Source organism: Ambystoma mexicanum, chromosome 10 (genome assembly GCF_040938575.1).
Source record: "Ambystoma mexicanum isolate Mex_15411 chromosome 10, UKY_AmexF1_1, whole genome shotgun sequence".
Taxonomy (NCBI): Eukaryota; Metazoa; Chordata; class Amphibia; order Caudata; family Ambystomatidae; genus Ambystoma; species Ambystoma mexicanum.
The window spans coordinates 1,255,731,651-1,255,754,170 of NC_090932.1; positions in this window are offsets into that span (position 1 = coordinate 1,255,731,651).

The window sequence follows — 22,520 nt, forward strand, 5'->3', positions numbered from 1 at the left end:
ACCAACTCTTCGCACGCTCCGGAGGCCTTCGGCGCTGCATCCCGCATCTGAAAGACAAAACAAGGTGCGTTTAAAGACATTGGGGAACTTTAATACTCACGTGCCATTACTCCTTTCCACATCTAACCCAGTGGGTATTCCGGCACCCTGCAGCCGCTCCGAACTTGTACCTGCAAAATAAAAAGACAGTTAGAGCGCATCGTGAAGCAGGCAACAAGCGCTTACTTACGTGCTTCCAGGCGCTTCTATTCATCACACGGGCTCCATCTTCAACTCACTTCAGCCCGTCATCCGCCATCGCCGGAACCCTGCAAAACGAAAAACATCATTACTAAAGACTTTAAACACATTACAATTACTCGAAACTTACAGTTCGTGCAGTAAACGACGGACAGCAGACCTCTGAAGTCAAGAGGCCTGCTCCCCTTATCCAGTGAAGAAACTGGTTACAGCACCCTGCCCCGAGGCAGATGGAGAGCACGGCGTTCACTTACCTAAGACATCTTACCCTTCGAGTCAGATATGCAGTGCACAGAGGTCCAGCCCAAAGAGCCAGCCGTGTGTTACACATCACCTTTGAAGATACGGTATACGCCCAGTCAAGACCGGCGCCTCTACGGGAATCAGGTGAGCGTTACAGAACGCAAAGCCTACCACAAAACTCCCGTCCAGGCGCTATGGAAACCTCGGATACCGACCAGCTAGCCCAGTTACTTGGGGAACTAAGGGCAGAAGTGCATGCAGCCCGTCAGGAACAAACGCTCTAAGAAGGGAACTGATTATTTCCAAGGAGCGAACAGATGATCTCGCTAGACAATTGCTACAGTCACAAGCCGGACGGACCCCGTTACCCGCATCTGGGGGAAATCTTCCTTCTACATCCTCTATGAATCCAGTGCAGATCAACCTACCTGGGAATGGACCTCTGGCTCCGCCCGAACGATTTTCTGGTGACCCAAAGAGGTTTGCAGTATTTATCAATCAGTGCCGGTTGCATTTCTTATGCCGGCCAGCAGCCTTTCCAACTGATCAAGCTAAAGTAGCTTTCGTGCTTTCGTACCTTAGTGGCAATGCGGCAGACTGGTCGATCCCTCTAGCAAATCAAGATGATCCGGTCCTCCATGATTTTCAAGCTTTTCAGCTCAGTATGGAAAAACTGTTCGCAAGACATTCACAGGGGCAGGCCTTGGACAATGAGCTTCTTTCGTTGCGACAAGGTAATCAAGACCTTTTGGCTTATATTGCGTCTTTCAACAGACTGATAGTGGAAACTCAATGGCCTGAGGACAAAAGGATTACGCTGTTTTATAGAGGTCTACATGGAGAGCTCAAAGATGTGTTAGCCCAAGTAGTGAATCCCCCACAAGATTGTTCGGACTATATAGACTTAGTCGTTCAAATAGATCACAGACTGCAGAACAGGAAGGCCGATCGTTCCAAGTTTGATGCTCGAGTATTTTCCAAACCGCCAACTCCTTCCAAAGGAGTAGACTCCGGGGAACCCATGCAAATAGGGGGTCTGAAAGGTCCTCTAACACAAAAGGAGCGGGAAAGGAGAAAACAGTTGCAATTATGCCTCTATTGCGGAAACTCAGGGCACTTTCTTCGAGACTGTCCGGTGAAACCTGCCAAGAAGGCAGTAGGAGCTGCAGTTACCAAAGTTACAAACTCTGAGCAGGGAAACGACGTCGCCCGACAAGAATAGAGGTCCTCTTGCCGAGCGTGAAAACCAGTTCCGTGACCTCGCATTTCGTGATACCTATGGTCCTCATTAGCCCTGATAATCCGGATCGATTACATGCAATTGAAGCTTACGTCGACAGCGGTGCCATCGGCAATTATGTGGATCATGAAATGGTTTTGAGGATGAATCTAACTCTTTGTCCCAAGGCTGTAAAGGACGTCATTACTACGGTGGATGGTACGGAGATAGCCTCCGGGCCAGTAACGCATACCACTCAAGAGGTGACGATAGTAAGTCAAGATGGACACCATGAGAAGATCGTGTTCGATGTGATCAAGGCCCCTCAGTTTCAGATTATTCTAGGAATACCTTGGTTAGAGAAACACAATCCTCTGATCGATTGGCGAGCAAGAACGGTCCAGTTTCCAGAATGTGTCTCTACTTGTCACCCTCCACCTGGTGTTGCACTGGCAGCAATTTCTTCAGAGACTCCCCAGTTACCTCCCGAATACCTAGAATACCAAGATGTTTTCCGGAAGGATCAGGCTAACTCTCTACCTCCTCATAGGTCTTATGACTGCCAGATAGACCTGATACCTGGATCTACTCCTCCTTGTAGTAGAATTTATGCCCTCACCGAGCCTGAGAACCTTCACCTTCGACAATACCTGGATCAATACCTGGCAAATGGGTTTATTCGTCCTTCCAAGTCCCCTGCTTCTTCAGCTTTGTTCTTCGTTCCAAAAAAGGAAGGAGACCTTAGAACTTGTATAGATTATCGCTCCCTGAACCAGATCACCGTTAAGAATAGATATCCGTTACCTTTGATCCCTGAACTCCTGGACCAAGTCAGAAAAGCATGCATATATACAAAGCTGGATCTTAGAGGAGCTTACCACTTGGTACGAGTAAAAGAGGGTGATGAATGGAAGACGGCCTTCCGCACCAAGTATGGGCTATTTGAATATCAGGTCATGCCCTTCGGACTTTGCAATGCCCCGGCCGCCTTTCAATATTTTATGAACGATGTCCTCAGAGAGCTCATAGATGTGTGTGTTGTTGTTTACATTGACGACATCCTCGTTTATTCTTCATCGGAATCTGAATATCGGAAACACGTGAAAATGGTCCTCGAAAGATTGCGTCAACACAAACTTTTCGCTAAGTTGGAAAAATGTGTTTTCAACGTGACTGAAGTTGAATTCTTGGGATTCATATTATCACCTGGCGGAGTGCGTATGGATTCAAAGAAGGTCGATGCAGTTCTCAAATGGCCATCACCATCCTCCGTAAAAGGTGTGCAAGGCATGTTAGGCTTCGCTAACTTTTACCGCAGGTTTATCCCCGAATTCTCTCGAATAGTCCAGCCCATCACTGCCTTGTTAAAGAAAAACAAACGTTTTGAATCGTCTACCGAGGCGGAACAAGCTTTCCAGGATTTGAAGACTAAATTTATTCCTGCACCAATCTTAAAACACCCTCGCCCCGAACTCCCCTACATCGTGGAAACTGATGCTTCAAGCCTTGCCATGGGGGCAGTTCTATCACAAAAGGACCCGGTAACCAATCAGTTGCATCCAGTGGCATTTTGGTCCCGCAAATTCTCGCCTCCTGAAATCAATTACACGATTACTGACAAGGAACTTCTGGCTATCAAGTCTGCCTTTAAGGCTTGGCGGCATTATCTGCTGGGGGCCCGACACACCGTTACTGTGATTACGGATCACCTAAACCTGCAATATTTGAAAACCGCAAAAGCCCAATCCTCTAGACAACTCCGTTGGGCATTATTCTTTGCCGAGTTTGACTTCATAATTACCTATCGACCTGGTACAAAGAACGGTAAAGCTGATGCCCTTTCTCGGATGGGAGTGGAAGAACACTTGATCAACCCTAAACCTGTACCAATCATTCCCGAACAAAGAATTCTGGGTGTAATCGCCACAGAATCCATAGAGGAAGTTAAGGATAAAGCCAGGCAACTTGTAACTCCAGCAGACATACAGAATTGGCATCTGCAGGGAAAGGACTTTGCAGTAAAGGACAACTTATTGTATTTCCAAGAACGATTATACCTACCCAGCACAGATTTACAGAAAAAAGTAATCTCTTGTTATCACGATTCTTTAATGGAAGGACATCCCGGTATGGCCAAGACCTCAGAAAAGATCAAGCGCTACTTCTGGTGGCCGTCTTGGAAAAAAGATATCAGAGACTTTATAATGTCCTGTGGAGTATGCGCCCAAAACAAGAGTCAAAAGGAAAGACCAGCAGGCCTCTTATGCCCTATTGACATCCCACCTCGCCCTTGGCATACGCTTTCTATGGACTTCATCACCGATCTACCTCCATGCTCCGGATACAATACGATTCTAGTAATCGTGGACTTATTCTCCAAGATGGCGCATTTCATTCCGCTCAAAGGCTTGCCAACAGCAGCAACTCTGGCCCGAGAATTTCTCGAAAACATCGTCCGACTGCACGGTTTTCCTTCGGTTCTAATTTCGGATCGAGGTAATCAATTTATTTCTCATTTTTGGCAAAGTTGCTGTCGGTCGGCTCAAATTGATGTGAGACTATCGACCAGTCACCACCCTCAGACCGACGGACAAACCGAGAGGACCAATCAAACTCTGGAACAGTATTTACGCTGCATGCTGCAACAAACTGAAAAAACTTGGAAAGACATCCTTTGGATAGCCGAATATGCCTACAATAACTCTGTCCATTCGGGAACTAGGAAAACCCCGTTTTTTCTTTTGTACGGCAGTCACCCTCGAACCTCGGAGTTGGATCCCCTCCAAGATCTTGAAACACCAGCAGTAGACTACCTGCATTCTACAATCACCCAAGCCTTTAAGGAAGCTGTTTCTCACCTTCAAAGGGCTAAAGAACAATACAAGAAAGGAGCAGATCAACCTCAGAAGGAAGCCCCTCAATATCAAGTAGGGGATCAAGTCTGGTTATCCACCAAATATCTACCTCTAAAAGGGCCACGCACATTCAACCCAAGATACCTTGGTCCCTATTCCATCACTACCATAGTAAACCCAGTAGCGGTCAAGTTGGACTTGCCCCCGCACATGAAGATACATCCGGTCTTCCACGTCTCTCTATTAAAACCTGTGCAACCTCAAACCCGACTAACTAAATCTCCAAAACCTATCCTAGTTGATGGAGAACTCGAGTTTGAAGTCAAAAGCATTCTGGACTCCAAGATCTCCAAATCTAAACTATTTTACCTAATTGACTGGAAAGGCTACGGCCCCCAAGAGAGATCCTGGGAACCTGCTGAATATGTCCACGCTCCTCGCCTAATCAAAAGATTTCACCGAACATTTCCTGACAAGCCAAAACCCCCGGAGAAGCCCGGTTTGGGAGGGGCCTTGAGGGGGGGTACTGTCATGATCTCTGCTTCCAAAAGGTCAGGGTTTTCCCAACTCCCTTGGAAGCAGATCCATAAGCCAGGTTCCGAGTGCCAACCAGTCCCAATTGGGACCTTTTGGACCCAGTCCTGGCGCCAGTGGCACCAGGCTCATAAATATGCCCAGTCCCAGCGCTGGAAGCGCCGGGCTCATAATGCTTGGGTGGACTTACCTGCAGCAGACCATGCTGCTTACTTGCCTGCCAGTTGAGCCTCTGATCCTCTTATGTTTGGAACTACTTTTCCTGTTGGGTGGGGCAGGAGCCACTCCCTAGATTCAGAACACTGGAACTCTTCTGGAAAGCAGGAACTCTTTTCTTACCTAGGCGTGGCTGTGGAAGGAGACACCTAAGCACTACAGGAGGCTATTTAAACCACACCCGATGGATGAATCTTGCTTTGCGTTATTCTGCATCCTCTGCAGCAGAACGCTCATCGTGTCTTCTGCATCTGATCCTGGGCCTAAGGAAAAAGTCTTACCATCCTGAATCCAGTCTTCAGCAACACCTATAAAGACAAGAAAGAACAGGTTAGCATTACGGTCTTCAGTGATAGCTCTTCACTTACCTGGTCCATCGGTTGTCACCAACGCCTCGCGCTGCATTCCGGCATCTGAAAGACAAAGGCTTACCTACTCTTCGTGCTCTCCGGAGGTCTTCACACTGCATTCCGGCATCTGAAAGACAAAAGCTTACCAACTCTTTGCATGCTCCGGAGGCCTTCGGCGCTGCATCCCGCATCTGAAAGACAAAACAAGGTGCGTTTAAAGACATTGGGGAACTTTAATACTCATGTGCCATTACTCGTTTCCACATCTAACCCAGTGGGTATTCCGGCACCCTGCAGCCGCTCCGAACTTGTACCTGCAAAATAAAAAGACAGTTAGAGCGCATCGTGAAGCAGGCAACAAGCGCTTACTTACGTGCTTCCAGGCGCTTCTATTCATCACACGGGCTCCATCTTCAACTCACTTCAGCCCGTCATCCGCCATCGCCGGAACCCTGCAAAACAAGAAACATCATTACTAAAGACTTTAAAGACATTAGAATTACTCGAAACTTACCGTTCGTGCAGTAAACGATGGACAGCAGTCCTCTGAAGTCAAGAGGCCTGCTCCCCTTATCCAGTGAAGAAACTGGTTACAGCACCCTGCCCCGAGGCAGATGGAGAGCACGGCGTTCACTTACCTAAGACATCTTACCCTTCGAGTCAGACATACAGTGCACAGAGGTCCAGCCCAAAGAGCCAGCCGTGTGTTACACATCACCTTTGAAGATACGGTATACGCCCAGTCAAGACCGGCGCTTCTACGGGAATCAGGTGAGCGTACACTCATGTCCCCCATCACCCCCACCCCCCAGCATCCAGGGGCACCCTCCACCAGGCCCCCACTCATGTCTCCCAGCACCCCCACCCCCCAGCATTCACCCCCACCTCCCAGCATCCCAGCAGTGCAGGGCACCCTCCACCAGGCCCCCACTCATGTCTCCCATCACCCCCACCCCCCAGCAGTGCAGGGGCACCCTCCACCAGGCCCCCACTCCTGTCTCCCAGCACCCCCACCCCCCAGCAGTGCAGGGGCACCCTCCACCAGGCCCCCACTCATGTCCAACTCATGTCCCCCATCACCCCCACCCCCCAGCATCCAGGGGCACCTTCCACCAGGCCCCCACTCATGTCTCCCACCACCTCCACCCCCCTGCATCCAGGGGCACCCTCCACCAGGCCCCCACTCATGTCCCCCTGCACTCCCACCCCCCAGCATCCGGGGGCACCCTCCACCAGGCCCCCACTCATGTCTCCCATCACCCCCACCCCCCAGCAGTGCAGGGCACCCTCCACCAGGCCCCCACTCATGTCTCCCACCACCTCCACCCCCCTGCATCCAGGGGCACCCTCCACCAGGCCGCCACTCATGTCCCCCTGCACTCCCACCCCCCAGCATCCGGGGGCACCCTCCACCAGGCCCCCACTCATGTCTCCCATCACCCCCACCCCTCAGCAGCGCAGGGGCACCCTCCACCAGGCCCCCACTCCTGTCTCCCAGCACCCCCACCCCCAGCAGTGCAGGGGCACCCTCCACCAGGCTCCCACTCATGTCCAACTCATGTCTCCCATCACCCCCACCCCCCAGCAGTGCAGGGGCACCCTCCACAGGGCCCCCACTCATGTCCAACTCATGTCTCCCATCACCCCCACCCCCCAGCAGTGCAGGGGCACCCTCCACCAGGCCCCCACTCATGTCCTCCTGCACACCCAGCCCCCAGCATCCAGGGGCACCCTCCACCAGGCCCCCACTCATGTCTCCCATCACCCCCACCCCCCAGCAGTGCAGGGCACCCTCCACCAGGCCCCCACTCATGTCCAACTCATGTCTCCCATCACTCCCACCCCCCAGCAGTGCAGGGGCACCCTCCACCAGGCCCCCACTCATGTCTCCCAGCACCCCCGTCCCCCAGCATGTGTTGCACCCTCCACCAGGCCCCCACTCATGTTTCCCAGCACCCCCACCCCTCAGCATCCAGGGGCACCCTCCACCAGGCCCCCACTCATGTCCAACTCATGTCTCCTATCACCCCCACCCCCCAGCAGTGCAGGGGCACCCTCCACCAGGCCCCCACTCATGTCTCCCAGCACCCCCATGCCCCAACAGTGCAGGGGCACCCTCCACCAGGCCCCCACTCATGTCCAACTCATGTCCCCCATCACCCCCACCCCCCAGAATCCAGGGGCACCCTCCACCAGGCCCCCACTCATGTCCCCCAGCACCCCCACCCACCAGCATCCACCCCCACCCTCCAGCATCCCAGCAGTGCAGGGCACCCTCCACCAGGCCCCCACTCATGTCTCCCATCACCCCCACCCCCCAGCAGTGCAGGGGCACCCTCCACCAGGCCCCCACTCCTGTCTCTCAGCACCCCCACCCCCCAGCAGTGCAGGGGCACCCTCCACCAGGCCCCCACTCATGTCTCCCAGCACCCCCACCTCCCAGCACTGTGGTGCACCCTCCACCAGGCCCCCACTTATGTTTCCCAGCACCCCCACCCCCCAGCATCCAGGGGCACCCTACACCAGGCCCCCACTCATGTCCAACTCATGTCTCCCATCACCCCCACCCCCCAGCAGTGCAGGGCACCCTCCACAGGGCCCCCACTTATGTCCAACTCATGTCTCCTATCACCCCCACCCCCCAGCAGTGCAGGGGCACCCTCCACCAGGCCCCCACTCATGTCTCCCAGCACCCCCACGCCCCAGCAGTGCAGGGGCACCCTCCACCAGGCCCCCACTCATGTCCAACTCATGTCCCCCATCACCCCCACCCCCCAGCATCCAGGGGCACCCTCCACCAGGCCCCCACTCATGTCTCCCAGCACCCCCACCCCCCAGCATCCACCCCCACCCTCCAGCATCCCAGCAGTGCAGGGCACCCTCCACCAGGCGCCCACTCATGTCTCCAATCAGCCAAACCCCCCAGCAGTGCAGGGGCACCCTCCACCAGGCCCCCACTCCTGTCTCCCAGCACCCCCACCCCCCAGCAGTGCAGGGGTACCCTCCACCAGGCCCCCACTCATGTCCAACTCATGTCCCCCATCACCCCCACCCCCCAGCAGTGCAGGGGCACCCTCCACCAGGCCCCCACTCCTGTCTCCCAGCACCCCCACCCCCAGCAGTGCAGGGGCACCCTCCACCAGGCTCCCACTCATGTCCAACTCATGTCTCCCATCACCCCCACCCCCCAGCAGTGCAGGGGCACCCTCCACAGGGCCCCCACTCATGTCCAACTCATGTCTCCCATCACCCCCACCCCCCAGCAGTGCAGGGACACCCTCCACCAGGCCCCCACTCATGTCTCCCAGCACCCCCACGCCCCAACAGTGCAGGGGCACCCTCCACCAGGCCCCCACTCATGTCCAACTCATGTCCCCCATCACCCCCACCCCCCAGCATCCAGGGGCACCCTCCACCAGGCCCCCACTCATGTCTCCCAGCACCCCCACCGCCCAGCATCCACCCCCACCCTCCAGCATCCCACCAGTGCAGGGTACCCTCCACCAGGCCCCCACTCATGTCTCCCATCACCCCCACCCCCAGCAGTGCAGGGGCACCCTCCACCAGGCCCCCACCCTGTCTCCCAGCACCCCCACCCCCCAGCAGTGCAGGGGCACCCTCCACCAGGCCCCCACTCATGTCCAACTCATGTCCCCCATCACCCCCACCCCCCAGAAGTGCAGGGGCACCCTCCACCTGGCCCCCACTCCTGTCTCCCAGCAGCCCCACCCCCAGCAGTGCAGGGGCACCCTCCACCAGGCTCCCACTCATGTCCAACTTATGTCCCCCATCACCCCCACCCCCCAGCTTCCAGGGGCACCCTCCACCAGGCCCCCACTCATGTCTCCCATCACCCCCACCCCCCAGCATCCAGGGGCACCCTCCACCAGGCCCCCACTCATGTCCCCCTGCACCCCCACCCCCCAGCATCCAGGGGCACCCTCCACCAGGCCCCCACTCATGTCTCCAATCACCCCCACCCCCCAGCAGTGCAGGGGCACCCTCCACCAGGCCCCCACTCATGTCTCCCATCACCCCCACCCCCCAGCATCCAGGAGCACCGTCCACCAGGCCCCCACTCCTGTCCAACTCATGTCTCCCATCACCCCCACCCCCCAGCAGTGCAGGGGCACCCTCCACCAGGCCCCCACTCATGTCTCCCACCAACCCCACCCCCCAGCACTGTGGTACACCCTCCACCAGGCCCCCACTCATGTCTCCCAGCACCCCCACCCCCAGCATCCAGGGGCAACCTCCACCAGGCCCCCACTCATGTCCAACTCATGTCTCCTATCACCCCCACCCCCCAGCAGTGCAGGGCACCCTCCACCAGGCCCCCACTCATGTCCAACTCATGCCTCCCGTCCCCCCCACCCCCCAGCAGTGCAGGGACACCCTCCACCAGGCCCCCACTCATGTCTCCCAGCACCCCCACCCCCCAGCAGTGCAGGGGCACCCTCCACTAGGCTCCCACTCATGTCTCCCATCACCCCCACGCCCCAGCAGTGCAGGGGCACCGTCCACCAGGCCCCCACTCATGCCGCCCAGCACCCTCACCCCCCAGCAGTGCACGGGCACCCTCCACCAGGCCCCCACTCATGTCCAACTCATGTCTCCCATCACCCCCACACCCCAGCAGTGCAGGGCACCCTCCACCAGGCCCCCACTCATGTCTCCCAGCACCCCCACCCCCCAGCAGTGCAGGGGCACCCTCCACTAGGCTCCCACTCATGTCTCCCATCACCCCCACGCCCCAGCAGTGCAGGGGCACCGTCCACCAGGCCCCCACTCATGCCGCCCAGCACCCTCACCCCCCAGCAGTGCACGGGCACCCTCCACCAGGCCCCCACTCATGTCCAACTCATGTCTCCCATCAACCCCACACCCCAGCAGTGCAGGGGCACCCTCCACCAGGCCCCCACTCATGTCTCCCATGATCCCCACCCCCCAGCATCCAGGGGCACCCTCCACCAGGCCCCCACTCATGTCCAACCTATGTCTCCCATCACCCCCATCCCCCAGCAGTGCAGGGGCACCCTCCACCAGGCCCCCACTCATGTCTCCCACCACGCCCACCCCCTAGCACTGTGGTGCACCCTCCACCAGGCCCCCACTCATGTCCAACCTATGTCTCCCATCACCCCCATCCCCCAGCAGTGCAGGGGCACCCTCCACCAGGCCCCCACTCATGTCTCCCACCACGCCCACCCCTAGCACTGTGGTGCACCCTCCACCAGGCCCCCACTCATGTCTCCCAGCACCCCGACCCCCCAGCAGTGCAGGGGCACCCTCCACCAGGTCCCCACTCATGTCCAACTCATGTCCCCCATCTCCCCCACCCCCCAGCATCCAGGGGCACCCTCCACCAGGCCCCCACTCATGTCCCCCTGCACCCCCACCCCCCAGCATCCAGGAGCACCCTCCCCAGGCCCCCACTCATGTCTCCCATCACCCCCAAACCCCTAGGAGTGCAGGGGCACCCTCCACCAGGCCCCCACTCATGTCTCCCAGCACCCCCACCCCCAGCATCCAGGGGCACCCTCCACGAGGCCCCCACTCATGTCCAACTCATGTCTCCCATCACCCCAACCCCACAGCAGTGCAGGGCACCCTCCACAGGGCACCCACTCATGTCCAACTCATGTTTCCCATCACCCCCACCCCCCAGCAGTGCAGGGGTACCCTCCACCAGGCCCCCACTCATGTCTCCCAGCACCCCCACGCCCCAGCAGTGCAGGGACACCCTCCACCAGGCCCCCACTCATGTCCAACTCATTGTCATGATCTCTGCTTCCAAAAGGTCAGGGTTTTCCCAACTCCCTTGGAAGCAGATCCATAACCCAGGTTCCGAGTGCCAACCAGTCCCAATTGGGACCTTTTGGACCCACTCCTGGCGCCAGTGGCACCAGGCTCATAAATATGCCCAGTCCCAGCGCTGGAAGCGCCGGGCTCATAATGCTTGGGTGGACTTACTTGCAGCAGACCATGCTGCTTACTTGCCTGCCAGTTGAGCCTCTGATCCTCTTCTGTTTGGAACTACTTTTCCTGTTGGGTGGGGCAGGAGCCACTCCCTAGATTCAGAACACTGGAACTCTTCTGGAAAGCAGGAACTCTTTTCTTACCTAGGCGTGGCTGTGGAAGGAGAAACCTAAGCACTACAGGAGGCTATTTAAACCACACCCGATGGATGAATCTTGCTTTGCGTTATTCTGCATCCTCTGCAGCAGAACGCTCATCGTGTCTTCTGCATCTGATCCTGGGCCTAAGGAAAAAGTCTTACCATCCTGAATCCAGTCTTCAGCAACACCTATAAAGACAAGAAAGAACAGGTTAGCATTACGGTCTTCAGTGATAGCTCTTCACTTACCTGGTCCATCGGCTGTCACCAACGCCTCGCGCTGCATTCCGGCATCTGAAAGACAAAGGCTTACCTACTCTTCGTGCGCTCCGGAGGTCTTCACACTGCAATCCGGCATCTGAAAGACAAAAGCTTACCAACTCTTCGCACGCTCCGGAGGCCTTCGGCGCTGCATCCCGCATCTGAAAGACAAAACAAGGTGCGTTTAAAGACATTGGGGAACTTTAATACTCACGTGCCATTACTCCTTTCCACATCTAACCCAGTGGGTATTCCGGCACCCTGCAGCCGCTCCGAACTTGTACCTGCAAAATAAAAAGACAGAGCGCATCGTGAAGCAGGCAACAAGCGCTTACTTACGTGCTTCCAGGCGCTTCTATTCATCACACGGGCTCCATCTTCAACTCACTTCAGCCCGTCATCCGCCATCGCCGGAACCCTGCAAAACAAAAAACATCATTACTAAAGACTTTAAAGACATTAGAATTACTCGAAACTTACCGTTCGTGCAGTAAACGACGGACAGCAGACCTCTGAAGTCAAGAGGCCTGCTCCCCTTATCCAGTGAAGAAACTGGTTACAGCACCCTGCCCCGAGGCAGATGGAGAGCACGGCGTTCACTTACCTAAGACATCTTACCCTTCGAGTCAGACATGCAGTGCACAGAGGTCCAGCCCAAAGAGCCAGCCGTGTGTTACACATCACCTTTGAAGAAACGGTATATGCCCAGTCAAGACCGGCGCCTCTACGCGAATCAGGTGAGCGTTACAGAACGCAAAGCCTACCACAAAACTCCCGTCCAGGCGCTATGGAAACCTCGGATACCGACCAGCTAGCCCAGTTACTTGGGGAACTAAGGGCAGAAGTGCATGCAGCCCGTCAGGAAACAAACGCTCTAAGAAGGGAACTGATTATTTCCAAGGAGCGAACAGATGATCTAGCTAGACAATTGCTACAGTCACAAGCCGGACGGACCCCGTTACCCGCATCTGGGGGAAATCTTCCTTCTACATCCTCTATGAATCCAGTGCAGATCAACCTACCTGGGAATGGACCTCTGGCTCCGCCCGAACGATTTTCTGGTGACCCAAAGAGGTTTGCAGTATTTATCAATCAGTGCCGGTTGCATTTCTTATGCCGGCCAGCAGCCTTTCCAACTGATCAAGCTAAAGTAGCTTTCGTGCTTTCGTACCTTAGTGGCAATGCGGCAGACTGGTCGATCCCTCTAGTAAATCAAGATGATCCGGTCCTCCATGATTTTCAAGCTTTTCAGCTCAGTATGGAAAAACTGTTCGCAAGACATTCACAGGGGCAGGCCTTGGACAATGAGCTTCTTTCGTTGCGACAAGGTAATCAAGACCTTTTGGCTTATATTGCGTCTTTCAACAGACTGATAGTGGAAACTCAATGGCCTGAGGACAAAAGGATTACGCTGTTTTATAGAGGTCTACGTGGAGAGCTCAAAGATGTGTTAGCCCAAGTAGTGAATCCCCCACAAGATTGTTCGAACTATATAGACTTAGTCATTCAAATAGATCACAGACTGCAGAACAGGAAGGCCGATCGTTCCAAGTTTGATGCTCGAGTATTTTCCAAACCGCCAACTCCTTCCAAAGGAGTAGACTCCGGGGAACCCATGCAAATAGGGGGTCTGAAAGGTCCTCTAACACAAAAGGAGCGGGAAAGGAGAAAACAGTTGCAATTATGCCTCTATTGCGGAAACTCAGGGCACTTTCTTCGAGACTGTCCGGTGAAACCTGCCAAGAAGGCAGTAGGAGCTGCAGTTACCAAAGTTACAAACTCTGAGCAGGGAAACGACCTCGCCCGACAAGAATAGAGGTCCTCTTGCCGAGCGTGAAAACCAGTTCCGTGACCTCGCATTTCGTGATACCTATGGTCCTCATTAGCCCTGATAATCCGGATCGATTACATGCAATTGAAGCTTACGTCGACAGCGGTGCCATCGGCAATTATGTGGATCATGAAATGGTTTTGAGGATGAATCTAACTTTTTGTCCCAAGGCTGTAAAGGACGTCATTACTATGGTGGATGGTACGGAGATAGCCTCCGGGCCAGTAACGCATACCACTCAAGAGGTGACGCTAGTAAGTCAAGATGGACACCATGAGAAGATCGTGTTCGATGTGATCAAGGCCCCTCAGTTTCAGATTATTCTAGGAATACCTTGGTTAGAGAAACACAATCCTCTGATCGATTGGCGAGCAAGAACGGTCCAGTTTCCAGAATGTGTCTCTACTTGTCACCCTCCACCTGGTGTTGCACTGGCAGCAATTTCTTCAGAGACTCCCCAGTTACCTCCCGAATACCTAGAATACCAAGATGTTTTCCGGAAGGATCAGGCTAACTCTCTACCTCCTCATAGGTCTTATGACTGCCAGATAGACCTGATACCTGGATCTACTCCTCCTTGTAGTAGAATTTATGCCCTCACCGAGCCTGAGAACCTTCACCTTCGACAATACCTGGATCAATACCTGTTAAATGGGTTTATTCGTCCTTCCAAGTCCCCTGCTTCTTCAGCTTTGTTCTTCGTTTCAAAAAAGGAAGGAGACCTTAGAACTTGTATAGATTATCGCTCCCTGAACCAGATCACCGTTAAGAATAGATATCCGTTACCTTTGATCCCTGAACTCCTGGACCAAGTCAGAAAAGCATGCATAGATACAAAGCTGGATCTTAGAGGAGCTTACCACTTGGTACGAGTAAAAGAGGGCGATGAATGGAAGACGGCCTTCCGCACCAAGTATGGGCTATTTGAATATCAGGTCATGCCCTTCGGACTTTGCAATGCCCCGGCCGCCTTTCAATATTTTATGAACAATGTCCTCAGAGAGCTCATAGATGTGTGTGTTGTTGTTTACATTGACGACATCCTCGTTTATTCTTCATCGGAATCTGAACATCGGAAACACGTGAAAATGGTCCTCGAAAGATTGCGTCAACACAAACTTTTCGCTAAGTTGGAAAAATGTGTTTTCAACGTGACTGAAGTTGAATTCTTGGGATTCATATTATCACCTGGCGGAGTGCGTATGGATTCAAAGAAGGTCGATGCAGTTCTCAAATGGCCATCACCATCCTCCGTAAAAGGTGTGCAAAGCATGTTAGGCTTCGCTAACTTTTACCGCAGGTTTATCCCCGAATTCTCTCGAATAGTCCAGCCCATCACTGCCTTGTTAAAGAAAAACAAACGTTTTGAATGGTCTACCGAGGCGGAACAAGCTTTCCAGGATTTGAAGACTAAATTTATCTCTGCACCAATCTTAAAACACCCTCGCCCCGAACTCCCCTACATCGTGGAAACTGATGCTTCAAGCCTTGCCATGGGGGCAGTTCTATCACAAAAGGACCCGGTAACCAATCAGTTGCATCCAGTGGCATTTTGGTCCCGCAAATTCTCGCCTCCTGAAATCAATTACACGATTACTGACAAGGAACTTCTGGCTATCAAGTCTGCCTTTAAGGCTTGGCGGCATTATCTGCTGGGGGCCCGACACACCGTTACTGTGATTACGGATCACCTAAACCTGCAATATTTGAAAACCGCAAAAGCCCAATCCTCTAGACAACTCCGTTGGGCATTATTCTTTGCCGAGTTTGACTTCATAATTACCTATCGACCTGGTACAAAGAACGGTAAAGCTGATGCCCTTTCTCGGATGGGAGTGGAAGAACACTTGATCAACCCTAAACCTGTACCAATCATTCCCGAACAAAGAATTCTGGGTGTAATCGCCACAGAATCCATAGAGGAAGTTAAGGATAAAGCCAGGCAACTTGTAACTCCAGCAGACATACAGAATTGGCATCTGCAGGGAAAGGACTTTGCAGTAAAGGACAACTTATTGTATTTCCAAGAACGATTATACCTACCCAGCACAGATTTACAGAAAAAAGTAATCTCTTGTTATCACGATTCTTTAATGGAAGGACATCCCGGTATGGCCAAGACCTCAGAAAAGATCAAGTGCTACTTCTGGTGGCCGTCTTGGAAAAAAGATATCAGAGACTTTATAATGTCCTGTGGAGTATGCGCCCAAAACAAGAGTCAAAAGGAAAGACCAGCAGGCCTCTTACGCCCTATTGACATCCCACCTCGCCCTTGGCATACGCATTCTATGGACTTCATCACCGATCTACCTCCATGCTCCGGATACAATACGATTCTAGTAATCGTGGACTTATTCTCCAAGATGGCGCATTTCATTCCGCTCAAAGGCTTGCCAACAGCAGCAACTCTGGCCCGAGAATTTCTCGAAAACATCGTCCGACTGCACGGTTTTCCTTCGGTTCTAATTTCGGATCGAGGTAGTCAATTTATTTCTCATTTTTGGCGAAGTTGCTGTCGGTCGGCTCAAATTGATGTGAGACTATCGACCAGTCACCACCCTCAGACCGACGGACAAACCGAGAGGACCAATCAAACTCTGGAACAGTATTTATGCTGCATGCTGCAACAAACTGAAAAAACTTGGAAAGACATCCTTTGGATAGCCGAATATGCCTACAATAACTCTGTCCATTCGGGAACTGGGAAAACCCCGTTTTTTCTTTTGTACGGCAGTCACCCTCGAACCTCGGAGTTGGATCCCCTCCAAGATCTTGAAACACCAGCAGTAGACTACCTGCATTCTACAATCACCCAAGCCTTTAAGGAAGCTGTTTCTCACCTTCAAAGGGCTAAAGAACAATACAAGAAAGGAGCAGATCAACCTCAGAAGGAAGCCCCTCAATATCAAGTAGGGGATCAAATCTGGTTATCCACCAAATATCTACCTCTAAAAGGGCCACGCACATTCAACCCAAGATACCTTGGTCCCTATTCCATCACTACCATAGTAAACCCAGTAGCGGTCAAGTTGGACTTGCCCCCGCACATGAAGATACATCCGGTCTTCCACGTCTCTCTATTAAAACCTGTGCAACCTCAAACCCGACTAACTAAATCTCCAAAACCTATCCTAGTTGATGGAGAACTCGAGTTTGAAGTCAAAAGCATTCTGGACTCCAAGATCTCCAAATCTAAACTATTTTACCTAATTGACTGGAAAGGCTACGGCCCCCAAGAGAGATCCTGGGAACCTGCTGAATATGTCCACGCTCCTCGCCTAATCAAAAGATTTCACCGAACATTTCCTGACAAGCCAAAACCCCTGGAGAAGCCCGGTTTGGGAGGGGCCTTGAGGGGGGGTACTGTCATGATCTCTGCTTCCAAAAGGTCAGGGTTTTCCCAACTCCCTTGGAAGCAGATCCATAACCCAGGTTCCGAGTGCCAACCAGTCCCAATTGGGACCTTTTGGACCCAGTCCTGGCGCCAGTGGCACCAGGCTCATAAATATGCCCAGTCCCAGCGCTGGAAGCGCCGGGCTCATAATGCTTGGGTGGACTTACCTGCAGCAGACCATGCTGCTTACTTGCCTGCCAGTTGAGCCTCTGATCCTCTTCTGTTTGGAACTAGTTTTCCTGTTGGGTGGGGCAGGAGCCACTCCCTAGATTCAGAACACTGGAACTCTTCTGGAAAGCAGGAACTCTTTTCTTACCTAGGCGTGGCTGTGGAAGGAGACACCTAAGCACTACAGGAGGCTATTTAAACCACACCCGATGGATGAATCTGGGTTTGCGTTATTCTGCATCCTCTGCAGCAGAACGCTCATCGTGTCTTCTGCATCTGATCCTGGGCCTAAGGAAAAAGTCTTACCATCCTGAATCCAGTCTTCAGCAACACCTATAAAGACAAGAAAGAACAGGTTAGCATTACGGTCTTCAGTGATAGCCCTTCACTTACCTGGTCCATCGGCTGTCACCAACGCCTCGCGCTGCATTCCGGCATCTGAAAGACAAAGGCTTACCTACTCTTCGTGCGCTCCGGAGGTCTTCACACTGCATTCCGGCATCTGAAAGACAAAAGCTTACCAACTCTTCGCATGCTCCGGAGGCCTTTGGCGCTGCATCCCGCATCTGAAAGACAAAACAAGGTGCGTTTAAAGACATTGGGGAACTTTAATACTCATGTGCCATTACTCCTTTCCACATCTAACCCAGTGGGTATTCCGGCACCCTGCAGCCGCTCCGAACTTGTACCTGCAAAATAAAAAGACAGTTAGAGCGCATCGTGAAGCAGGCAACAAGCGCTTACTTACGTGCTTCCAGGCGCTTCTATTCATCACACGGGCTCCATCTTCAACTCACTTCAGCCCGTCATCCGCCATCGCCGGAACCCTGCAAAACAAGAAACATCATTACTAAAGACTTTAAAGACATTAGAATTACTCGAAACTTACCGTTCGTGCAGTAAACGACGGACAGCAGTCCTCTGAAGTCAAGAGGCCTGCTCCCCTTATCCAGTGAAGAAACTGGTTACAGCACCTTGCCCCGAGGCAGATGGAGAGCACGGCGTTCACTTACCTAAGACATCTTACCCTTCGAGTCAGACATACAGTGCACAGAGGTCCAGCCCAAAGAGCCAGCCGTGTGTTACACATCACCTTTGAAGATACGGTATACGCCCAGTCAAGACCGGCGCCTCTACGGGAATCAGGTGAGCGTTACACTCATGTCCCCCATCACCCCCACCCCCCAGCATCCAGGGGCACCCTCCACCAGGCCCCCACTCATGTCTCCCAGCACCCCCACCCCCCAGCATTCACCCCCACCTCCCAGCATCCCAGCAGTGCAGGGCACCCTCCACCAGGCCCCCACTCATGTCTCCCATCACCCCCACCCCCCAGCAGTGCAGGGGCACCCTCCACCAGGCCCCCACTCCTGTCTCCCAGCACCCCCACCCCCCAGCAGTGCAGGGGCACCCTCCACCAGGCCCCCACTCATGTCCAACTCATGTCGCCCATCACCCCCACCCCCCAGCATCCAGGGGCACCTTCCACCAGGCCCCCACTCATGTCTCCCACCACCTCCACCCCCTGCATCCAGGGGCACCCTCCACCAGGCCCCCACTCATGTCCCCTTGCACTCCCACCCCCCAGCATCCGGGGGCACCCTCCACCAGGCCCCCACTCATGTCTCCCATCACCCCCTCCCCCCAGCAGTGCAGGGCACCCTCCACCAGGCCCCCACTCATGTCCAACTCACGTCTCCCATCACCCCCACCCCCCAGCAGTGCAGGGGCACCCTCCACCAGGCCCCCACTCATGTCTCCCATCACCCCCACCCCCCAGCATCCAGGATCACCCTCCACCAGGCCCCCACTCATGTCCAACTCATGTATCCCATCACCCCCACCCCCAGCAGTGCAGGGGCACCCTCCACCAGGCCCCCACTCATGTCTCCCACCACCCCCACCCGCCAGCACTGTGGTACACCCTCCACCAGGCCCCCACTCATGTCTCCCAGCACCCCCACCCCCCAGCATCCAGGGGCACCCTCCACCAGGCCCCCACTCATGTCCAACTCATGTCTCCCATCACCCCCAGCAGTGCAAGGCACCCTCCACCAGGCCCCCACTCATGTCCAACTCATGCCTCCCATCACCCCCACCCTCCAGCAGTGCAGGGGCACCCTCCACCAGGCCCCACTCATGTGTCCCAGCGCCCCCACCCCCCAGCAGTGCAGGGGCACCCTCCACCAGGCTCCCACTCATGTCCAACTCATGTCTCCCATCACCCCCATGCCCCAGCAGTGCAGGGGCTTCCTCCACCAGGCCCCCACTCATGTCGCCCAGCACCCCCACCCCCCAGCAGTGCACAGGCACCCTCCACCAGGCCCCCACTCATGTCCAACTCGGTCTCCCATCACCCCCACCCCCCAGCAGTGCAGGGGCACCCTCCACCAGGCCCCCACTCATGTCCAACTCATGTCTCCCATCACCCCCATCCCCCAGCAGTGCAGAGGCACCCTCCACCAGGCCCCCACTCATATCTCCCACCACGCCCACCCCCTAGCACTGTGGTGCACCCTCCACCAGGCCCCACTCATGTCCAACTCATGTCTCCCATCACCCCCACCCCCCAGCAGTGAAGGGGCACCCTCCACCAGGTCCCCACTCATGTCCAACTCATGTCCCTCATCTCCCCCACCCCCCAGCATCCAGGGGCACCCTCCACCAGGCCCCCACTCATGTCTCCCACCACCCCACCCCCCAGCATCCAGAGGCACCCTCCACCAGGCCCCCACTCATGTCCCCCTGCACCCCTACCCCCCCAGCATCCAGGGGCACCCTCCACCAGGCCCCCACTCATGTCTCCCATCACCCCCACCCCCCAGCAGTGCAGGGCACCCTCCACCAGGCCCCCGCTCATGTCCAACCCATGTCTCCCATCACTCCCACCACCCAGCAGTGCAGGGGCACCCTCCACCAGACCCCCACTCATGTCTCCCACCACCCCGACCCCCCAGCACTGTGGTGCACCCTCCACCAGGCCCCCACTCATGTCTCCCAGCACCCCCACCCCCCAGCATCCAGGGGCACCCTCCGCCAGGCCCCCACTCATGTCCAACTCATGTCTCCCATCACCCCCACCCCCCAGCAGTGCAGGGCACCCTCCACCAGGCCCCAACTCATGTCTCCCATTACTCCCACCCCCCAGCATCCAGGGGAACCCCCCACCAGGCCCCCACTCATGTCTCCCAGCACCCCCACCCCCCAGCAGTGCAGGGGCACCCTCCACCAGGCCCCCACTCATGTCTCCCAGCACTCCCACCCCCCAGCAGTGCAGGGGCACCCTCCACCAGGCCCCCACTCACGTCCCCCATCACCCCCACCCCCCAGCATCCAGGGGCACCCTCCATCAGGCCCCCACTCATGTCTCCCAGCACCCCCACCCCCCAGCAGTGCAGGGCACCCTCCACCAGGCCTCCACTCATGTACAACTCATGTCTCCCATCACCCCCACCCCCCAGCAGTGCAGGGGCAGCCTCCACAAGGCCCTCACTCATGTCTCCCACCACCCCCATCCCCCAGCATCCAGGGGCACCCTCCACCAGGCCCCCACTCATGTCCCCAAGCCAACATGTCATCACAATCTAGATCCCTGGCCCTTATGGTCAGCCTCCAAATGCCAAACACCCACCCGAGTATTGCATCCACCCACTTAGAAATGGCAATAACATGATAAAACCCCAATTGCAAGTTTGGAAATGAACACATGTCCCTCACATACACCCAATGGGTGTCAGTGAATGTCAAAACCCATATCATGATATGCATGAAACCAATGAGATGATACTACACATTGAAGTTTGAAGAAAAAATATATATTAAAAGCAACATAAATTGAATCAAAAATAAACAAACAATAATGGAAATAAAAAAAAAATAAACCAGCATGTCCGTGAAATAATGCAAAACCACAAATCATAATCCAAAGGAAAGGTGTCCAAAGTCACAGTCCACAAAAGTAAATCCAATGGAAAATTAAAATCGAAAACCATTGCTCCATGGGTAAATCATGAAAAAAAATGAAAATCCAAAAGTCAACTCCCTGCAGATTGCCTCGAGGCACTCGGCCCGCCTCAGGGCCCTCCGCATGGAGTTCTCCGCCCTGACCATCATGAGCCGTGCCTCTTCCGCCCGCTGCCGCTCCGCATCTATGGCGTGGCCCAACCGCTGCCACACGGAAGACACTTCCCGTCCTGGGTCCTCCTGCCCTCCGGCCGATGCCTGCCCCTCCGATGTCGAAGACCCCGAGCCATCATGGCTCCCACCACGTTGCTGCTGCTGCTGTGCCTCGGCCCGTGCACTGCCTCCTGCTGCCTGCACATCCTCCGCTGGCTGGGGTGCAGTCGTTGATGTGGCCACCCCTGGACGTCCGACTCCCGACTGTGGCTGGGATGCCCCCTCCACCAGCCTGGCTGCACCGTCAGAGGCAGCTCCACAGGGCACCCAGGTGACTAATGGGTGGGAAGATGGCACGGAGGACGACTGGCGCATAGGGGGTTCAGTTGAGGAGGGGGTCTGAGCAAGCCCCATCAAACGGCGGAATCCGGCCGGGGTGGGGTGGTCACAGCAACAGCACCCCTGGCTGATGTGCAGGCAGCAAATGGTAGGGCATGTGCATACGCGCTAAGGGCCTTTCCTCGAATTACACGCAGACGTGCAGGATTTTCACGTGCAAAATCACTCTGTATCAAGCTGGCCATGTGTAAGCACATGGAAGACCACGCTCCTGCCCAGAAGGCCGAATTACTGCCCCCCAGAGCCCCGAGCATGCTCCCACCTGCCATCTGCTGCTGCCTGACTGCCTGCTGCCCACGTGCCCTGCCATTAGCTGCCTGCACATCAGCCAGGGGTGCTGTTGCTGTGACCACCCCTGCTGGAACCAAAGACTCCCGACTGGGATTCCATCGCTCCACAGCCCAGCCCCAGGACCCAGTTGCCCACCCACTCCTGCCTCTGGGGTTGTCATGTCAGGCACTGCAACATCTGGCACCACTGACACCCCCCGGCCAGAGAGGCAGAGGGGCACCAGCTTCAGTGTCAGGGAAGTTGGTGTCCTGGTGGAGCAAGTCCTGGGGCAGTATGATGCCCTCT